We start from the raw sequence: 19,164 nt of genomic DNA, 5'->3' as shown, positions 1-19,164 counted from the left end.
TCACTTGATGCTAAATTACTCCGCTCTGTGTGCTACTCAATTAATTCTGACTTTCACCAGGCCCTTAAGCCTTTAGAGCTTAGAGGAAATGGAGATTTGAAAGATTGTAGCAGTAAAATTATAACACAGATTTAGTTGTGGAAAAGAAAAGCTAGGAGACATTAAACCCAACCTTCTCATTGTATAGTTGTGGAGTCTCCAGAGAGGACTAATGTAGTGTTTGTGGATGATAATAATACCATCTGGATCCAAGAGTTGTTCCTCGTATCGGGAACTCTTTCCCGACTCCGTTTGTAGATTGGCTCCTGAGCTGGGCTCTGATAGCTTCACTGATTGATGGATTTTCCCTGCTGGTGGCCCCGCTCAGGCAGCACGGCATTTCTGTTAGATGTATCAGGAGCCCTTGATACTGCTGACCGGGAGGTACTGGAGCCTGCTGGGGTGAATTGCTTCATTTTTCATTGTCTCCAATCTAACTTCATGGAAGGTCACAGGAGGTGGAAATGGGTAATTACTTACCTACTCAGTAAACTCACCTGTGTGCAGTGGCCCCACATTTGGCCCACGAGCCTTTCTGTGCTTGGGGTAGCAAATGTTGAGTCAGAGACCTGGGTAGCTGGCTCCAGGCTTGGAGCTCGTCACCTTGATTTTCCCCGTTCCCGATCTTCCGCCTCTGTCCTCTGCTGAGCACTGCACCTCAGCATTATCCGAGTTCAGAGGCACGCAGAGACTCTACGTTAGGAAGGTCTTTTGCTCCCTTTCTTCTCTTTTTCTTGAGCACATTATAAGGGGAGAGATAACTTGGGGAGAAAGCAAGATTACCTGAATAGTTTATCATCTTTATGCCTAAGGAATTTTGGTGACTAAATCCATTGCAGATTCTTAATCTAATGGAGGCCTCTGGATCTGGCCGAATACCTCTGGAAACTTAGCCTCTAACTTGGAGCATCATTTTTAGCTAATGATATTTGTGTCCTTTTTGTTTCCCTCCACCTGGTCCAGTGTGCAGCCAGCCATCCTTATTATGGAAAGTAATTACAAGTTAACACTGCTCTGCCAAATACAGTCTGGGGCCTCACTGAAGCACTACAAGAAACTGGAGTGTTACTGTTACATGAAAATTACTTTCTTGTCATTTTTCTTCTTTGAAACACAATATAGTTTGTTTGGACTCCGACTGCATCTCAGTTTGTGTTGTGGGCATTGTTCACTGTGTGCTGGGAGAACGTGTGGTACCCTGACACTGAGCTCTGGAGAGGCAGATTTAAAGGGAATAGATGACCTGCCTGATTAGCTCATTGTGACAGCACCTTGCTAGACTTTATTCTCAGGGGCCCAAGCAATATATAGCAGGTAGGATGTTAGCTCTGCACGTGGCTGATCTGGGTTTGTTCCTGACACCCCGCATGGTTCCCTGAACCTCCAAAAGACCAGAAGTAACTACTGAGCACTGTCCGGTGTGAACCCTTCCCTTTCTCTTTAAAAATGTTTTGTTCCTTTTAGAAACAGGTCAAGAAGTCACTGACAGTTGCCTTCATACTTCTGGGACAACTGGGTTCTTTTTCTTTTTTTTTTTTTTAATATTTCGTACATGAAACAGAGTGCTCTGAAATTGATGTCATAATTATCATGGTGTAATCCAAAGGCCAGTAGCACATGACAATACATGAAATGTAAATAACATTTCTGATTTCCTAGAAGCTTACAGATAACTGAAAAATATTCCCATATGTAATTTGGTCCCTTTTGAGATGTGCTTGTACCTTCTGAAAAGAGCAGATTACTTAAGCTTGAAGGAACCGTCGCTCTTTGTTATTTCAATGGTCTTTGCTCTGAGCTTCAGACAGCCAGTAATGCAGTAAGTGCTGGACTTTCAACTCTTTTCAAATTAAAGATTCAATTACAGTCTTCACTGAAGATGAACCAAGTGTGAAAATACCTGATCACTCGGAATGTGGGATCAAGGAGGAGTGTGTGGGTTGGAGTCAGTGCCAGGACATTTAAATACTTTCAACAGTAGCATTAAGGGTGAAATAAATTCTGTTGTGACCAAATTCTGGGCTGCTAGTTAGTGAGTCAATGAAATTTATACTCTTGTTTATCATTTCAAAGCTGACTGGTTTTTCTAAGAGTTATCTGATGAGCTATAGGCTTAAGTCTCTAAGATCTCAAATGTTTGAAAGATCCACATCTATAAAATGAGTTGCTTTGTAGATTAGTCTATGGTCATTTTCTATTAATGTTTCAAGTATGCTTGGGAAGTGTGTTGGGGCCATAGTTCTATGGAAAACTGTTGAAGCAAGTTTATTGTGTTACATCATTAATTGGATAATAAAAAATCTCTAAAACTTAATCTACTGGCACACTGAATTACTTATATTTTTCTTGAGGCTGTCATCAGCTGTCCTTACGGTTGAGAAACAGAGCCTTCTTTATACCTTTCTACTTCAGTTCTGATCTTTTTGTTAATGGCCAAGGAGTTTAAGAAGAGACTTGTAATGGGACTGGAGACATAGCACCCCAGGGTGGCACTTGCCTTGCATGCAACCCAACCTCCCATTCTATCCGTGGCACCCCATACAATAGACCCCCTAGCCCGCATAGGAGTGATCCCTGAACACGATACATAGTAAACTCTGAGCACTGTGAGGCATGCCCCCTTTCCACCTCCCCAAAAGAGATTTTTGGTGTTTTATTAATTTGCCATCACTAAGGAATTACCTATTTCACATAAAATTTCTAGCTTCTGATTCCTTTTGCAATTGCCAAAGCCCCTGTCTCCTCACCTTTGATGACAGGAGCCTTACTAAATGGATTCTCTCCAGGATTGCCTTCAGGATGCCAAGCCTTTCCAGAACCCTGGTGTCTTTATAATATTTATCACTGTACTTCTGGCTTTGCTGGTTCTTCAGCTGCCTCTAGTTGTCTTTGTTGTTCAGGTAGCTGCCCTGTCTCCACGAGTGCTGCCTCTCCATCCACCTCCTTTTATACTTACTCGTGTTGGAGTCTAGAAAGCGATAACTGGCTTTGGTCTGTAAGAATTACTGTTATCCATTCATTAACAGTTACTTTTTGAGCATTTCCTGAGGTTTAGGACCATTTCAAAGCCAGTATGAGTTGGATCCTGGCCTGTTCCGGAAGGAAGAGTTGTTAAATCTCTAAAGGTGATAGGGAGGTGGAGATGATGGTGCTACAGGAAGGTACAGGCAAGGTGCAGGTAGAGGAGGGTGAGCTTCAGCGCCACCGCAAAGGCTCACTTTTGAACTGGCCTTTGAATCTTTGAAGACTGGGGAGGTGGAGATTGGAATCAGGTTCTGTGACAAGGCAGGCAAGCAGGGTGGAACATGGCTTTAGAGCAGGAGATGAGGAAACCAGTTGCTCTGCAAATGCCAGATGGTGGGGCGGAGTGATAGCACAGTGGGCAAAGCACTTGCCTTGCATGTGAGTGACCCGGGTTCAATCCTAGGCACCCATATGGTATCCCAAGAGTGGTATCCCAGGAAGTGATTTCTGAATTCAGAGCCAGCAGGAACCCCTGAGCATCAGCTGGGTGTGAAACAGCCCCCATCCAAAAAAAAAAACCAAGTAATGAGTTTGAACTTTCTCAAAAACCTACAAAAACAGTATTTAGCAGAGTATCTTGAGAGACCCATTTCTGGAAATATCATAGGCCGTCTTGTGGAAAGTAAAGTTGAATTTGGAAACTAGCACTCGACGATCAGGTACGAGAGAGTGCGGGCTGGGATTCAGGTGGATATGGGAGGCTGGGGAGATTGGAACAGGAGGGTAGGAGACTTTCAGAGGTGGATGCTCAGAGTAGGGTTACCTAGGTCTGCTCTCAACTCAAGGGGGAGAGAGGGAAGCTCAGATTTTTTAATTAAAGATGATGGACTCAGTTTTATGGTGATGTGACGTCTCATATAGAATTAAATCTAGTGTAGTTATTAGGGGATTGGAGCGATAGCACAGCGCATGCATTTGCCTTGCATGCAGCCAACCCAGGTTCAATTCCTCTGACCCTCTCAGAGATCCCGGCAAGCTACAGAGAGTATCTCGCCCACACAGCAGAGCCTGGCAAGCTACCCTTGGTGTATTCGATATGCCAAAAAGAGTGACAACAATTTTCATAATAGAGATGTTACTGGTACCCACTCGAGCAAACCGATGAACAACAGGATGACAGTTCTACAGTGCTACAGTAGTTCTTAGGAAGTCTTGGCGAGAGATAGAAATTATCATCATTTGCAAGTAGTGCTGTTTAAAATTTGTAAGAGGGCAGATGGCTGACACATTAGATAGCAGGAATGCCCCAGCCCACAAGCATGTGTGTCTGGTACCACACGGTCCCTTGCATCCCCGGGTGTGTTCCAGGAGGCCCCCAGCACTGCAGAGGTGGCCCAGGTATCCCTGGCACTTCAGGGTCTGAGCAACATGGCATCATTGGGCCTTGGGTTGAACTGCCAGCTCAGTTGGCTAGAATCACTCACTGGCAGAGCCCTAGGGGCTCTTGGGCATTTCTTGGGAGACCCACACCCCAGAATAAAATGAAATTTGTGAGTCCCACTGAAGAGTATCTGAAAGTCTATCTGGGGGACTGCAGTTGTACAGAAGAGATAGTGGGAGCGGGAAGGCCTAGAGAGCAGAAGGAAGATGAAGATGGCTCATAGAGGCCGTTGGCCAGTGCTTCTGAGGGATGGGGGGAGATTGTGAGTGACCTTCAGAAGACTTCTTGGAATGAGACAGTATCTAGTTTCTATCAGAGACCCAGTAGATGAGCAGGGATTCTTTAGTTAAAGGATGTGGTCATAAAATGGAACTGCCCAGTAGGTCAGAGTTGGGGTAGGATAACTGTGAAAGCTTTAAAAGAGTTACCACAGTAGGGATGTGATTCAAATTGTGGGTAGAGGGGGTAGAGTGGTAGTATAGCAGGTAGAATGTTTGTCTTGCACATGGCACACCTGGCATGGCACACACTCGATCCCTGGCATCCCGTATGTTCCCCTGAACCCTCCAGGAGTGGTCCCTGAGCACAGAGCCAGGAGTCAGCCCTGAGCACCACTGGGTGTGTCCTGCTCCACCAATAAAAATCGTAGGTAGAATCACAGCATGCAGAGGGGCCATCCATGGTCCCATCCTGGGAACCACAGGTTTCCACAGCAATATAAATAATTAAAAACCCCAAATCCCTTTGCTCTTAGGATGATGATTATATAATTAAAAACCCAACACTTTGCTATTAGGATGATGATTATATAAGCACAGAATTAAAAGAAAGTGTTGCTGAGAATGTGAAGAAATTGGGATCCTTATTCATTGCTGGCAAGAATGTAAAATAATTGCCTTCTGTGGATAATTCTAGCTAAAAAATTAGAATTGCATGTTGTGGCCCAACAGTTCTACTTCTACATCTGTACACCAAAGGAAACTTGACCAGATGTTTGAACCCAATGACTGTATCCATATCAGTGTTCAAAATATAGACATTATCCCTGTGTTTGAGGATGAATGGATGCATAAGCAACATTTCATGGGAACAAGTGGGTAAGAAGGAAAGAAGTTCTACCACATGCCCAAATGTGGATCAACTTTGAGGGCATTTCCAAAAGAATACTTTATGATTCCATTGACACAAGCTTTCTAGAATCTGACACAGGTCAAATTCCAAGAAACAGAAGTAGAAGGGTTGGCAGGGTTAAGGGAGGAGAGAATGGAGACGTGTTTTCATGTCATGGAGTTTCCGTATGGGCAGAGAGGGGCTCAAACTTTGGAGATGGTGACTGGTGATGAAACAGTGTCAGTGTATATAATGCCAATTCATACATTTGAAAACAGTGACATATTTTAGGTTATGTATATTATACCCAAGTGTTTTCCTTTGGGGGGGGTGGGAGGACACCCAGAGATATTCAGGGCTTACGTTCAAGGATCACACCTGGTGGGCGTGGGGAGGGGACGGTGCCATATGGAGTGTTGGGAATTAAACCTAAGTCCACTCCGGCTCTAATAAATATTTTTTGAAACAGAAAACTCAAAATCGTGAAAGGTGAAACCAGGGGGAAGGAAGAACTAAAAACATGCCTCAAAGTAGAGCAGATTTTCTCACCTACATTCATTGCGGCACTATTCACAGTAGCCCAAATCCGCAAACAACCCAAGTGCCCAAGAACAGGTAAGTGCGTTAAGAAACGGGAAGACCCAGACAATGCAGTAGTACTCGGCAGTAAGAGAAGAGGAAAGGGCTGGAGCACAGCAGGTAGGGCATTTGCCTTGCACGCGGCTGACCCGGGTTCAATCCCCAGCATCCCATATGGTCACCTGAACACCACCAGGGTAATTCCTGAGTGCAGAGCCAGGAGTGACCCCTGTGCATCGCTGGGTGTGACCCAAAAGGCCAAAAACAAAAAAGAAAAGAAAAGAAAAGAAAAGAAAAGAAAAGAAAAGAAAAGAAAAGAAAAAGAATAGAGGAAAAGGGGAGTTAGCTGCTTCATGGGTAGATCTGGAGAATATCATGTGAGTGGGACAGATACAGAATGATCTCTGTCATGTGTGGGATCTAAAGAATCACAGAAGGGGAACTGCAAATGCCCAGGGCAACAGAAACTGAGAATGCTCTAGAGTTGGAGGCTTGCGGGGTGCTCATGGGGGGGCATGCATGACACTGGACGGTGGTGAAAGGAAGTGGACAGTCTGGTGGAGTGTGTGGTTGCTGGAGTGTTTTATACACGTAGCCCTGCTTTCAACAGTATTGTGAATTATGGTGCCTGAAATGAAATTAAAAGGGGGAGAAAAAACCTGCCTCGTGCTTTGGTCAACTGGCCAGCGGTGTTTCCTTTGTTTCATTCAGAGCTGAGCTTGGCTGCTCCAGGGCCCGCCCTGGAGCACAGACATGACTGCGGGGTGTGTGTGTCGGGGGGGATTCTGAGATGGCCCTATAGAAGGGCCCCAGAGGCCCAGACCGAGAACCCGAGAGTGGCCGCACACGAACGGCTTCTCCACTCCTTAAAGACTATGATGCTGAGGCCTAATGACTTCTTTCGGCACCCAGCAGCTTCTTGCAGAAATGCCTCTGGACTGTGAACTAAGCTAAAGCCCCATGCTGTCCCGGAAGGGGAAAGGTTTTGCTCTCTCAACCTTTCCTTTCCCAGCAGCGTGGCGACTGCCATCTTATGGATGGCATCTTATGGCCCGATAAGGGGAGGTACGAGCTTGCAGTGATGCAACTTCTGGCATAAATTTCTCTGGACTTAACTACTAAAATACTAGTAATCCAAAACTGCGTGGCCGCTTTTGCGGCCACATGTCTTCATATGCTTTTCATTCTCAGTAGTAGAAAACAAATTATCAAATGATTCCTTTTAGGCAGGTCTGATTTTGGGAGGCAAATTCCAATTAACAATAGTGAGTTTTCTGTTGAAATAGTGAATATAATCAAAGTAAAGAGAAAGTGAAGTGAAAATCATCAGCCACACAGTCAGGGGAGGGGAGGGTGGGATGGGAAGTATACTAGGGTTTTTGGTGGTGGAACTTGCACTGGTGGAGAGATGGGTGTTTGATCAATGTATGACTGAGACTTAAACCTGAAAGTTTTGTCACTTTTCACATGGTGATTCAATTAAAAAAAAAATTTTTTTTTAAAAAAAAGAAGGGCCCAGATCATCCTGACTTCCAAAAGGATGCAGTAGGAAATAAAATGGAAAACTATTCTGAAAGTAAGGGCTCTAAATGTCAAACAGATCTTTCCTCTGGAAACAAGTCAGGGCCACTAAGACCTGGAACACAGGAGACCCCACGGCTGCCTCTGCCCGGACTGCACTGTGTGGCCTACAGATGGGACCTCTTGGGGGATGAGGGATCCAGAGTCCTTCCTTGGGGTCTCATTGAACAGATTAAGCAACAACAAGTTGCAAGAAATACACATGCTAATAAGCAGTTAGAGTCTTTTGCAAAGATTGGGAATATTTTTTTCAGAAGCACATGTTTGTGCTCTTGTTTTCCTATTTCAGTTCACCCTTAACACGGACCATTGCAGAAGAGTGTGTCTGTTCCTGTAATCCGAACCTCCTTATCCATCCGTGATGTGGTTATTGTATTCAGGTGGTGAAGGGACTTGTGTGGCTGAGATTAGGCATGTATTCTCCTGTCTGGAAGTGTCTGGAATTTTCTCTCCTGATTTTATCTGGTATATGTCTTATTTAGATGTGTTCTGGTGTTTGTTTCCTTCCTCTGGACCACAGGAATATCGGAATAATTACTAGTCTTAAGTTTCCTGTAGAGCTCGTTAGACGGAAACAGGAAAAGCTGGCATAGTAAGCTTGTCAGTCCTGAAGAAGTGTTGTATTTACTTTTTGAAGAAGGCAGTCACCTTGGAGTGAAGATAAAATAATTGACTGTGCTCAGTTCTGCACCACGCTATCAGCATATATCCATTGGGGCACGGTGTTTATTTTCAAATTACAAGCTGCAAGGGTACCAGTCCTGCTTGAGAAATGGCTTGTGAACATCCTCTTTAACTTAATTATGAAATACCAGAATATCTTAAGATGAAAGACTTCTTAAACTCCATGTGTAAAGACATACAGTTTAGTGGCTCAGTAAAATAGACAGTTTTCCTGGACTTGATCTAATTCCAAAGTTGAACGAATGGCAGTCATTTAGCTAGCAGTCAAGCACTCTGAGCCCTGTTGTAATGAAGACAGGGCTCTCTCTGACTGTGGCCGGCTTTCCTGGCTGCGATATAGGTGGACCCCAAAATGCTAATCCAGTGTTTCCCAAAAATGGGTGATCCTGACGCCCCGGGCAGAGGTGCGGTAACAGTAGCCTTAGTGCAGTGGCGCAGAGCTTTCTGTTTTCTCCCCAAAGAAGGTCTATTTCCCAACAGCGCAGAGTGATTTGTTTTCCTGAAGGGGGCAGTCCACCAAGTAAGTGTGGTCTAATCTTCTCTTAGTATTTTTTTTTGTGGGGGCAGGTTTTTATTGGGACCACACCTGGCAGTGACAGAAGTTACTGCTGCTTCTGCTCTCTGGGATCACACCACCTTATGGGATGCTGGGACTCGAACTCAGGTCAGCTGCGTGGAAAATGAACACTGTGCCCCACTTATTATCGATCCTGCACTAGATAATGGGGTTCGGTAGTGACTGCGCCCTGCCCGCTATAATATCTCCCCGGCCTCTTTCTCTTTGCCTTCAAAGATGTCCATCGTGGTTGAGATGCCTGTCATCCAATATCTTGTAAGCATCTGTGATTTATTATTATTTTGCTTTGCAGGTAAGAAAAAATTCTGCAAGAGAGTTATAAAAACATTGTCTTGTTGCCAAATATCTGGACAGAGTCTGCTTGGTTCCCAGGATGACAAATGTCGCAGCTTCTTTCATGAATTTTATTCTGTGTTGAGAAAACAGCTTTCCTAGAATTGTTACTAGACTCCAATTTCAGGGAGTCTATTATGAAGGCCAATTATGCAAGAGACAAGGGTTGACATTAAAAAAGAGAAGACTTTTTAAAATATATTTTTAAGTATTTTTAAGACCTTTTTAGTAGGTAAGAGTGGGATTCTTACCCTGCAAAAAGTGCCTTCCTCCTAGGTCGGGGCTTCTGTAGGACTGGTTGGGGAAGGGAAATTCAATAAGCTTCATGCTATGTGCAGAGCAGAGAGTTCTGGGTCCAGGCTGCCTGGTCTGGCATCAGTGTTATTGGGTCCTTGTGGCATGGTCAGACACCCATCCGAACTTTCCAAAATCTTTCCATGGACTGCTGTTGACTCTCTCTTAAGGAGAGAGGAGCACCTGGGCCTGAGAAGCCAGGGGGTGTTTCCCGAGAACCTTTTGTTTTCTCTCTCCTTCCAGAACTGAACCTGGTTCAACACCACACAGAGCCTGAGAAAGCTCTTAGGGTTATGGGACAGAGTCAGGAAGGCCCAGGGTGGAAGGAGTTGGTAGGGGGGCAAGAGGGTAAGAAACGCACCATGCGGGAGCAGGGTGGTGCCAGGCTTGATTGTAGGGCACCTTCGCCTAGTCTACTTTTGAGATGACCATAGTCAAATTGACACTGCCTGCAAATGCTGTTGCACTTGTCACAACTCAGTCTTGGCACTTTTACGTGGACCTATGCTCTAGGTTTTTGTTATAGGATTCTTAAGAAGTTTAGTTCAATGTGCTCATTAAGAAATTGGGGGCTAGAGTGACAGTACAGCGGGTAGGGCGTTTGCCTTGCACGCAGCCGACCCGGGTTAGATTCCCAGCACCCATATGGTCCCCTGAGCACCACCAGGAGTAATTCCTGAGTGCAGAGCCAGGAGTAACACCTGTGCATCGCTGGGTTGACCTCCCCCCCCCAAAAAAAAAGGCAAAAAGAAAAAAAACATAGATTTTCAGAGTTGGAGTGACAAAACAGCAGCTAAAGCACTTGCCTTGTATGCAGCAGACCTCGGCTCAATCCTTAGCATCCGGAACCCTGCCAGGAGGTAATCCTGCGTGCAGAGCCAGGAGTAAGCCCTGAGCACACTGGGTGTGAACCAAACCCCACAACCTCCCCCCCCCAAGAAAAACCCATTAAAATTGTAGATTTTCAGGGGCTGGAGAGAGAGTACAGGACTTAAGGACCTTGCTTTGCAGCCTGCTACTAACACAGGTTGAATCCCTGGCACCATATATGGCTCTGCCAGCGGTCACTCGGCAACATTGAGCGCTCCCCACACCACCAATATATATATTGTTTGTTTCAAATAGCACAATAGTAGCCTGGAGCACACCCTTTGAATCCAGATGCCCCGAACCATGTTCTGTGTTCACATGGTCCCTGAACAGAGAATCACAAGTGGCTCCAGAACACACAGGAAAAACAGTGATTTTTCAGGCTGGGCTGGGTGTGGCTCAGAGGGCTGGAAGTGCCTGCCTTGGATGTGTGGTTTGGGTTAATCCCCAACACCCCCAGCACCTCAGTGTGGAGCCCCAGGACTTCAGGATCCAAGGATTGCTGGGGACAGCCCTAGGCCCTCTGCCTGCTGCAGTGTCTGCTCCCGCGCCACACACAATACAATATTAATTTGGGGGCTTGTGGCCAGGATGTAGCTTGGTGGCAAAAGGCACGCCTTGCACGAGACAGGGGTTTAATTCCAACACCGATAGAAGTATTAGCTTTCAGTGAAACAAGTTAGACTTGCCAGTGTTAGTGCTTACATAGATGGCAGGTTCCCTGGCTGTGAAGGGGAGGGTGGAGCCAGGCTCTTTGGCCGCTCCCTGGGCTGAGGTCCTGGTTCCACCGTTTGTCCCAGGACGTGGTGCAGGCATCTCTTTGCCTCATATCCAGGCTTGTCATAAAGTGGCTGTGCCAGAAATGAGGTATGTTCAAAAAAAACCCTGCCCTTTAAGAGCCTCAAAACTGGCTTTAGATTCGAGATTCTTCCTTCCAGTGTGCAGTTCACTGTCCTGAGGTGGCAGTCAGGTTTGTGAAGAGGGGATTTCCCCTCCAGCACCCACCCATCATTGAGCATCTCCTCTGCCCGCTCTGTGTACGACAGTGCATGTGGCACCAAGGGCACAGGGTCTCAGCTTCACTTCTGGCCCCCCCACCCCCCCACAAACACACACTTGGAGACTTTCTCTCTCTACCACCAGGTGGTTCTCCTGTCTGCCCCAGCCTGGCGAGGCTCAGTTTTCCTGCCTGTTGGCCCAGCCTCAGGAAATGTTACCTGTAACTGAAGTCTTGTTCACAATGCTGTAAAAAGCGCAAAACAACAAGCTCTTGTTTCAGCTTGGAATTCATCTTAGCTTTCACTCTTTCATTGTGTAAGAAAGATGAATAAAGTAAATGTCTTCTTTCCTTAAACATCAGAAAAGAAACTTGTCTGAGAACATTCAGGAATATTTGAGTTTCTTATCACCCTCCTCCCCTCCCCTCCCCCTCCCCTCCTCTTCCCTTCCCCCTCCCTGCACCTCCTTTCTTTCCTTCTTCTTCCTCCCCCTTCCTCTTTCCCAGTCATTGCAAAGTAAGATCTTCTGTGAAGATGGAAGATGAGAATGTTCAATAAAAAAGTTCCAGATTTCTTGGTCCTGCCTTAGACGTGAAGTATGACAAATTCCATTTCCTTCCTAGAGATAACTATAGACCTGAGCCAGGGCAGAGGGGACAGAACCATGACTAACAAGTGGTCAGAGTCTGCAGTATTTGTTTTTTTGTTTTTTGTTTTGCCTTTTGGGTCACACCCAGATAGGCTCGGGGGTCACTCCTGGCTCTACACTCAGGAATTACTCCTGGCGGTGCTCGGGGGACCATATGGGATGCTGGGTATTGAACCCAGGTCAGCTGCATGTGAAGCAAGTGCCCTACGTTCTGTACCATCGCTTTGGCCCCAGGTCTGCAGTCTTAAGAGCTGTCTTGTTAAACAAAGTGGAGGAGTTGAGACATAAATAGTGGAGGTACTGCAGCCACCAGGCCACCTGGTAGCTGACCAAATGGTGATGCTGGTCACAGTTGGGATGTGGACTTTGCAGCTGCATTGTGCTTTCTGAGAACCCAGTACTGGGCACAAAAGTGTCCTCTTCTCTGACTCTGGTTTCATTTACAAGGAAAATGAAGCCTGGGTGGTGTGTGTGTATGTCTGTGTGTGTGTGTGTCTGTGTGTGTTACTTTATTTACAGCAGAAAGCTTGATTCAGCCAGGATTCTGGTCTCCAGTAGCTGTAGATTAGGTACAAAGATATTCTTCTTTGGTTCATTAGAGCTAGTGCCTGGTACTTCTCAGAGGTTACGACTTCTAAGACAAACAATTTCAAAACCAGGCGATGTTTTCAAATACTGCTGTCTGAAGGGCTAGCTTGATCCCTGGGCAGTATTTTTGGTGCGGTTTACAAAGCATACCCAGAGACAGTTGTATCATTTGGTTTCTTTTTTTTTTTTTTTTTTTTTTTTTTGCTTTTTGGGTCACACCCGGCGATGCACAGGGCTCACTCCTGGCTCATGCACTCAGGAATCACCCCTGGCGGTGCTCAGGGGACCATATGGGATGCTGGGATTCGAACCCGGGTCGGCCGTGCAAGGCAAACGCCCTACCCGCTGTGCTATCACTCCAGCCCCTCATTTGGTTTCAATTTGACACTAACCATCTTCATGGAAACATGCATAACTTAACCCCAAGGAGGAGAAGGGCAGAACTTAAGTGAAAGGACCCATTGTCCAGGTGAGCCACCAGGGCCTTGGCTCTTGGATGGGCAAGTATGGACATCCCAGATGTGGTTAAGTGTGCCTTCTTCATCTTTGCTCTGTCCAACACATGCGTGTGACCAGAAACTCACACTGCTCAGTGGTGATCACAGCCCAGTTTACCGTTAGCTTCGGTTCAGGATGGGGAGACTGAGTCCCAGGGGCTGAAGCCCATCACTGAGGTAGCTTAGGGGCCTTCTTCCAAGTCTGCCTCGTGATCGTATCATTGACAAGATAGTGCCAGTTTGGCCACTGTACTATGAGGTGAACTTAGCACAGAGAAGAAAAAGGTCCACTGCGATTACACTTGAGACATTATATTTTGGGTAAAAACACAGTGGACTAGAGGAACTTGGAATGTTTGAATTGTGTATCAGGTGTATTCACCTAAAATAGCTTCCATGGATGAGATGAAATGATTGAGCTGGTAACAATGAGGAAACTTCTCACACCCACTTCGTTTACTTTCTGAAAGGGTTCAGGAGGAAATGTCATGAGAGAAAAAAATATCCCCACAACTTACAGTGACATTTTGGTGGGTGAAAAAAAGCAGTCAGAAGCACTCAACACTGATGAACTAGAGGTCTGGGGGTAACAAGGAGTTCTTTGAGGTGCCAGCCCCTTTTCGTGTAGAGCTGCTGTCATAGGCTCATTGTTTTGATGACATATGGACTTGATTTGGATGACACAAACCCCTCCCCTGCCATGAAACAATTAAGGAATTGAGAGCCCCCAGGATTTGTTGGTCAGAGACAACTCTGCCAGCAGGGGTGGAAGGCCCAATCAAGTGTGCCTTCTCCATTTTCCCTATGTGTGTGCGGCACGACCATGTCCATGCACAAAGCGGTCCCCTTTGTATGGCCACTGCACTCCGCTGCTAGCTGGGGGCGGGGGGAACTGGCTGCTCCGTCCTTAGCTTTCCCAAAAGCAGGGAAGAGAGTCTGCACCAACCACGGGTTAGGCATCTGGATCCAGCTCCTCCGTCTCCCAGCCCGTCTCTCAGTCCCAGCCCGCTACAAAATCAATGCTTGGTGATGCTCCTGCTTATTTTGAGAATCAGGTTATTCTAGTATGCTTATTCTGGTATTATTCTATGTTATTCAAGAAGTATAGATGAGGGGACCAGAGAGATAATACGGCAGATAAGGGGGCTTGCTTGACACGTGGCTGACCTGGATTCAGTCCCCAGTCCCTGGCACACAGCCATGAACGATCCCCAGTGCAGAGCCAGGAGTAAGCTGGGTGTTGCCCAAAATCAAAAAGAGAAAAAAGAAGGAAAGAAATATTGTTGATTTGCATAAATAAGTGCTTTCTGTTCAGAAAAGTTCTCTTGTGTTTGTGGGGAGGAGGTTCCGGTGGAGGACCTGGAGGTCAAAAACCCAGAGTCCTCGCACTTGGCCTGGCAAGTTCTCCACCCCTCACTTGGCTTTTTAGATGCAGTCCCCAGGGTTGTTCTGGTTTTACCCAGGAGGAAGCTCTTGTGAAGGAACCTGATCAGCTGTACACACTCGCGTTGACTGACCGGCTGTTTCTCCTTACAGCACGCAGAGTGCAGAGCTCACCCTCAGAATTCACTTAGAGTTTACAACTGACTGTTAAGATATTTAAGACAAAAACCAAAAAACAAAAAACTAATCCTTAACAGCCCTGTTCTCTTGTTATGTTCTTTAACAGCTCTTCAGTAGAAAAAAACAAAACATTTGTTTCAAAGATGCTTATTTTTAAAAGTAAATTTATAGTAAATGGAGGGAGATTAATAAAGGGCTATTTTTTCTCAGCTTGTGGTTTCTAATTACATCAGTTACAGCTTAGCCTTCCTCTTAACTAGAGTGCAGGCATGGACTGGAAAAGAATGAGCTAATCCATGATAGATCAGGTTGAATAAAGATCTCCATTCATATCTTTACCTTTTATCCCTTGTTCTGAGTGCCAAGAATTAATGCTGTTTGAAAGTACAAACTGAACCTGCCAAGCTTCGGACAGCTAAGATAATCCTAATTATTTTCAATGTTAGTGAGAGGGCAGCAGTCCCACTCTGGAAAAGAGTTCTATTGTGAAACATTAAATATCTGCTAAGTGGTATTGATTGGACATGATTTTATTTCCAAACACCATGGTTATCACGAAGCGGAAGAATTTGTTGTTTAAGGCACTTTCACCAGCTTTTCATCAGATTCTAGTGCCTGCAAACTCGAGGAAACCAGGGCCCAGCAATTTAGTTTTTATTCTTGGCTTCTCGGTGAAGAATTGCTAACAACTGAAGAATGAATGCCACTTGGACTTTTCATTTTTAGGTGGTTCCTTAGTGGGAGTCTTAATAGTATTTAACATATAGAGGAAGGACTTTTTTATTTTTCCTCAAGCATGAATATCCTGTTTTCTCACATCACTGGAAGAGAATTATTTGTTCCAGTCCATTGACTTCCAACAGATCATTCAAGTTAAAAGTCAGGGGTCTTTGCAATGTCATAGATTTAACAGCTCCAATGGTTTTTGTTTTGTTTTTTCAGGGAGTTGGTTGTTTTGTTTCGACTGCATATCCCATTTTCCAAAGAGAACAGTGACGATTAGAATTTTTGAGGTAGCCCTAGTGGAAAGCTTCTATGTCCCCCCCACCCTAGCTTTGGTGAGAATGGTTATGCCTAAGGGTTTTGGTTGTTTTTAAAATAGTAGTAAAATAGGAGTAAAAGTGAGGGCCTTTAGCTCCCTTAGACATCTAGGCTACTTGAGAGAAAATAGACACTGGGCTTGCTGGTTCAAGCAAGGGTCAGCCTGGAGGACTTCTCCACCTTTCTTTTGCAGCCAGAAAAGGGTTAGATGGGCAAGTTTCCCACCCTTTTTCTTACTTTTCAGCCTCTGGTCTCTAGAAGTCATTTCTTCCATTTCTGTAAGGACTGGGCGTGGGCGGCTGCTGACAGGGTGGCGTAACCCTGAATGGTTCCCTGCCTGTGAATGTTTCTTGCCCACCAGGGCCAGCACAGTTGCCCCCGTCCTCACCCCCATCCCTAGCACCATGGCAAAGCACGGACATCTTCACGAATGCAAATAGTGTTGTGCTGAGCATCTCTGGGCCAATTACTCTTTCTTTCTGCGGGCTTATTCCCATGAGTGGAATTACCAGGTCAGAGGGTATGAACAGTCTTTACAGTTCTTATTACACGTCACTAGATTGCTGTCCAGAGAGATTGAACCAATTTCTAGTGCTACCAGCAGCATATCTTTCTCTCCATTCCCATTGACATTTGGGTATTAGCATTTTTACAAAACAATTATGAACCTTTGGAATTGAAATTAGCCTTGTCCAAACTCATTAGAATCAACTTCAAAAGAAGAGGAATTTTGACTTTGGAATTTTTAATTGGTATGAAATTATAATGATCAGTTATTACTCATCTTTAAACAAAATTTAATAACTATTACAGTGGAGAAGGTACCCTTAACGATGATAGTAAAAAAGATTTGGACATTAGCCTCTGAGATGCTTGAAACTATGTTTATAAGATGCTACACAAAATGAGGAAACAATACTATTTCTGACATCAAAATCTCAAAAAAAGGTACTAAATGGCAAAAAAAAAATTTAATTTAGAATTTGAATGATATCTGTGCCATTCAAGATCCATGTTTACACTTGGGGGGGTATCGATAGAGTGCCATCTCCTTTTATTTTAAAATTCATGTTTGAGTTGTTTTCTTCACCACTGTGCGGTTATGAGTTAAGTGTGTGTGTAGTTTAATCTGTGTGAGTAACTGTATGCTTACAGTCCCAAGTCACAGGAACACTTTCTTGATGAAGATCCTCTCAAGGCAAGCGAGAGCAGGAGGTGGTATCCTCAGGTTCCTTCCTTTTGCGGATTTGGGAGTAGAATCGGTGAAGCATGTTCTGGATTAGCTGCTCAGTGGAGTCGGAAGGCCCAGCACGTCAGGAGAACAAACATCTATTCCTCCCTAGGCTTATGCTGCTTTCTTAAAATCAGAGATTAGAAAGGCTTGAGGCCAGTGACTTCAGGGTGGCACCCAAGGGTGAGATGGTTCAGGGTAAGAGCAAACCAGAGGGTTACACTGACCAATGCTACACAGCTCGACCAGTGCTACATAGCTCGTGGCAGCTTCCACAGTGGGAAGACTAATCTCTGAATGAATGGTCTGAGGATTAACTACTTCATTAAAGTGAGAGGCATACAAGGACTAGTGAGTGTTTACTCTCTTACTCCTGGCGTATACACAGGGGAACTCTCATTGGTTTGAGCTGGGAACTATTGGTTGGGTCAGATTAATTAGATGCTTTTCTGGTTGGCTTTTCATGGGTTCTTCAGATCTCTGTATATTAACCAGTGCCAGAAAAGTCAACTGTTTTTGGAAAATATTTTTGTGTGTATACACAGCATGTTTTTGTATACAACTCTAGTCATTTTGGGCTTTCAAGAGTTATAAAATACAATTCAAATTTAGTAAGAAGCTGTTATAAAAGCGGCAATACAATGAAGGTGTTAGAGTTTGTAGGTTTTCTGGGCTTGGGGGTTTACAGCATGCTTTGGGTGTATCTATAGAGTACCATCTTTTCTTTTATTTTAAAAAAGAAAAGGCTTACATGGTATTCCTTTGCAGTTCCTAAGATTAAATAGCTTTCACCAATATAAAAAGTAATTGCTTGTCAGAAAATTGCTTAAGTTGCTTTTCCAATTTATTCACTACCAAGTTTTCAGATCATGCCTTTCCTTACTGAATTTTTGCAGTAGCTATAGAAAACTATCCATATGTCTGTCTGCTGGTCCATATGTCGCATTTCAGAAACAGGCTTTCTGAAATAATTTGGTCCAGTAGAGTGGTTAAAGGTCTGTTTCTTAAATCTCAGCTGCGTCTTTTATTTCTGTGTGGTTCCACTAGCTGCCGCAAACCTTTCCAAACCCATAACAAGGGTAAATAGTGTTCTCTTGTAAAAAGGTCTCTTTTCAGCATGGTGTAATATACCTTATTAAATTCCAAACATAATAAGTATTGATGGCAAACACATCAGGAACCAGTACAGCTTCTACTATGATTTAGTTCTCTACAAATGACTCAAGCTCCCAATGCGTTTTGCTAATTACATCATAGATTTCCCTATTGATGAACACAAGCTGAATTAACACAGGAGCACTAATGTACCCTTTCACCATTATTGTTGTACAAGAAGCCGTGGCAGATGCTGGCAGTTAGTTACACAAACATTAGTATTAACGATTGGCCATTTGGAATTGGTGACAAACTACTGCCCGGCAGAATCCTGAGGCTGAAACCAATCAGGAAGTTAATGAGGAGAGAAATTACCACTGCGGCTTCCCCTTAATTACATTCACTCTAGGCAGGAAGGGAGTTCTGGGGGTGGATCTAGACTCTGCTAAGGTTAAGAAGGTCAAAGGCCCTTTTGCTTAAATTTTGTATCTACTGTGGCTTGTAAGGTTGCGAAAATTCTTCAACACGTTATTACTTCTGCATCCTTTATATTTAATGTTGATTTTCTAGTAGTCTTATGTTTATAGGTTTGCTTTTAAAATCTGTACCTGTCTACTAATGTAGTGTAACATGATTTAATTTCCAATTTTTAAAGTTTTGCTTCCACTAACTGCTTTTTAAAATAAGTTATATGTATATCCTCTTAAGTATTTGTCCCCCAATACATGAGGGAATTAACGAGAAAGTTGAGAAGTCATCAACTTTGTGTTTAATATATTGAAAAATTAGGGTTACCTGTCAAACTGTGGAAGTACAAGGGGTGGAGTCTTGCTTGGGGTGATTTGTCAGATGGGTCATTTGACAAGAAGACAAGTTCTATTAGCATCCTATATATAAGGGGAAGGGGTGAACTCACTGAATAGTGGAAACCGGCTCCCCAGAGAGGGAGAAGTAGACTTAACATTAACTGGAACTCTGATACCTAACTTCCCCTGTCTTTTTTATTCTAAAGAATTGGGAATGACAGCAA

At 44.4% G+C, this 19,164-nt stretch overlaps 1 protein-coding gene across 1 annotated transcript in view; it reads left to right on the top strand.

The window, feature by feature from the left end:
• The window catches only part of DMRT1 (doublesex and mab-3 related transcription factor 1), a 103,297-nt gene that overhangs the window by 83,854 nt on the left and 279 nt on the right, over positions 1-19,164 (top strand). The window lies entirely within an intron of this gene.

Source organism: Sorex araneus, chromosome 1 (genome assembly GCF_027595985.1).
Source record: "Sorex araneus isolate mSorAra2 chromosome 1, mSorAra2.pri, whole genome shotgun sequence".
Taxonomy (NCBI): Eukaryota; Metazoa; Chordata; class Mammalia; order Eulipotyphla; family Soricidae; genus Sorex; species Sorex araneus.
The sequence above is the reverse complement of the archived record's forward strand: the minus strand, read 5'-3'. Positions and strand labels throughout refer to the sequence as shown.